The sequence below is a fragment of the Bos mutus genome, chromosome 12 (assembly GCF_027580195.1).
Source record: "Bos mutus isolate GX-2022 chromosome 12, NWIPB_WYAK_1.1, whole genome shotgun sequence".
NCBI classification, from domain to species: domain Eukaryota; kingdom Metazoa; phylum Chordata; class Mammalia; order Artiodactyla; family Bovidae; genus Bos; species Bos mutus.
In genome coordinates, this window is record NC_091628.1 from 15048393 (window position 1) to 15051476 (window position 3084).

The window sequence follows — 3084 nt, forward strand, 5'->3', positions numbered from 1 at the left end:
CATGAATTCCTGAAGTTTTTTACAACAGAATGTGTCAAACAGGGCGTGAGAAGAAAGTGTTATTTTTTGCCATTGCCTCACTCCTCAATATGTGTAATAATATAATTTTCTATTTTCCTTCCTCCCCTTCTCCCCCCCACGATAACTGCTTCAGTGAGCTTTTGAATCACAAAACACAGTAGACTGTACTCTGAACTACTGTGCCCTCAATAATGTGACTTTTCTGAAAATCCTGCTGTCCTTCTCAAAGGAATGGCTTTAGGCAACTTAAAAGCCTATAATGTCTTACAATGTGTCTTGTCTTTTTTTTTTTCCAAAGAAGAGCACTTTTTGATCATGTGTTCCATATTCACGGTACAAGGAGAAATTACGCAGGAAAACCAACTGAAAGATCTATCTTAGCATAGGACCGGCTGACTCCCTGCTCCTCGGATTTAAAGACTTATTTCAAAAGCAAACTTGGCACTCTTTCGAGTTACTTCCTTTCCGTTTGCTCCTGCCGGTCGACCGGCTTTGAGTGGGCTGTACGACCATTCACTCTAGGGTAGACCTCGATTCTCTTCAGCTTCAATTTCCTCTGGGTGCTCTGAAATGGGGTTATAGCTCTTTCTAAAAACACCAGTGTTCCCCTAGGTTAGGGGTGTTTGAATTATTTTCGTTTTCTGTCCAAAAAGGTGGTGGCGTTCCCACACCGGGAGTCGAACCCGGGCCGCCTGGGTGAAAACCAGGAATCCTAACCGCTAGACCATGTGGGAGACGACGAGTATTGGTGCAAACCTAGACAAATTGAGTCTTCAGTCTCAGCTTCCTCCCGCCCCGCCCCTTCCGACATCCGCTGGCAGATCTGTTTCTGCGCATGCGGAGCTGCTTTACGGCCGGCGCCCCAGCCCTCGGCGCTCGGATCTCTTCTGTGCACGTTCGCGTCCTTTATGATCTCATCCGGTCTCCTGATTCTAGACACCGCGTCTTCGCCTGTGTAGATTCTAGATTGATGAGTCATTATTCATAATTCCTCAGGAGAAGCCGGCAGAGTACCAGAAGGCTGGCACTGCTTTGGGTGAAGACGTAAAATCGCTTCCACAGAGGCCGGCGTGTGCTGGACGCCGGGGCCCCTGCGAGGCAGCCGTCCGGAGCGCCGCCGACGCGCCTTGGTGCCGCCCGCCCTCTGGCCCTGCTCGCCGAGCTCCGGGCATGCCCGCGCGCCCGGGGAAGCGCCGGAGCTGCGTCCCCTGGCCCGCCGAGCCCGAGTGTCCCCGGCACCCGGGGGTCTGCCCTTCTCCCCTCCGCGCCGTGCAGGGCCGCACTCAGGCCCCATCCCGTCCCAGAAATTTCCCCTCTCAAGATACAGGACACGGGGCTGCCTGGAACATTCCAGGTCTATTTGTGCCGTTGAAAGTGCAAGGTGGTGGCTTGTGAACGTAGTTTTTAAAACCGGAGAAAGTCCCTCGTTGCAAGCAGGCATGAAGGATGGAGGGTCCCCGCGGTCTCCCCGCCGGGTCTCGGCAGCATCTCGCCGTGTGCAGTTTTTCTTCCTCCATCAGCCTCGGGATGAGGAAGCCCGCGTGGGAGAGCTGCGGTCCTGGTGTTCTCGAGGCGGCTTCAACTACCCAGAAGTTGTTTGCACGAGCGCCCGACACTTTTGGAGCCCAACTTAAAGCTGGTTCTGGTTCTCATTTACTTCCTCCTCATCCCCCACCTGCCAAAGGGTCTTAGAAGGTTTTCGCTCTCCCCTTCATTGAGGCTGCCCAAGGCTTCCCTTGTGACATTCGTCAGAGGGGAAATAGAAATGATTCTTAGATTTATTAACACGGAGGATGCTCCCTCAGAGGGAGTCAACATCCAACACCACGGAAATGCAATGAGGCGCCGAAGGAAAGTCACAACCTACTGGCTGCAAACCTACTGTGTGTGTTCAGTTCAGTTCAGTTCAGTCGCTCAGTCGTGTCCGACTCTTTGCACGTTCAAGTCTGTTTGCTCGTTCATAGTATTCCTATGTGGCAGGTCTCGTGCACGTCTTGGGGGTTCTTCCTGTACCATTTTTTGTATCTTTGAACAATTTCACTTGTTTGTTTTGCAATCAGTGAGACAGCTGCCTTCCTCTGGCGGACATCTGTTTCGGAACAGTAAAGAAAAATCTCCAAAACAAACCTCATCAACTACCGAACATCCCGCATCTGTGGTTCTCAATCAGGTTTGAGAGTTCACATGTACCTTTCAATTTTGTATTTCCACGTGGTAATTCTTTTGGAAAAGTATCTTACCAGTTTTAAAGATAAAAGTTCCCCTAGTAATCCATAAGACAGTCACCATCCTTAGGATATAACCAAACCGTAAATTTCTCTGGCCTCTTAAACTATCCTCAATCTGAAATTTGTTCAGTTTTCCCCTAGTCATTGGATGAGAACTTGAGTAGTTACCAAAATCCCTATGGTCACTTTATTTTTATTTACTATTTTTATATTTATTTATATGTCTGTCTCCCACATGTGAGATCTAGTTCCCTGACCAGGGAGCCAACCTTGGCCCTGGCTGGGGTAGAGCAGCAATCTTAGCCCTGGACTAACAGGGAGGTTCCCCTATGGTCACTTTAAACAATAAAGCACAGTTCAGGACAATATACTATTTAGCAACTCTCCTCATTCTAGATAGTTCTTTCCCACCACCCCAGCTTGGGCAGGACTTCAGGTTAGAAACAGTGATGAACTGGATTAGGCTCCTGCCAGCTCACAAGATCTTATTTTAGCTTCTCTTTCTAACCCTGTATTCCTGACATCACATTGGTAGATGGCCATGGTGGTGGAGAATATTTACACCAAAGAAATAGGCGGATGCTCCAAGGCAGGGCTTATTACCTTGGAGAGCTGCTGTACTGATTTAAGAATAGTGAGCTGGTTAAATGGACTCTGGGCTTAGGATCTGTTTGTCCAGGAAAGAGGGTGTGTTCTGTTTCTCATTTCTTTCTTCGGCCTTCCCCCCATCAGTGCTTCAAGGCCCTCCAAGATTGGAGTGTGTGGAGAGCATGAGAAAGGGAGATTGAAACTTCCTACTGGCCTGCTGCCACCAAAAGTCAGCTTCTTGCTTTCT

The 3084-nt window shown here is 49.3% G+C and overlaps 1 non-coding gene across 1 annotated transcript; it reads right to left on the minus strand.

Annotated features, from left to right (window-relative positions):
• Positions 1-683: 683 nt before the first annotated feature.
• Positions 684-755, minus strand: TRNAE-UUC (transfer RNA glutamic acid (anticodon UUC)). The gene has a single exon. It is a non-coding gene; the product is annotated as a tRNA-Glu (tRNA).
• Between the last annotated feature and the right edge of the window lie 2329 nt (positions 756-3084).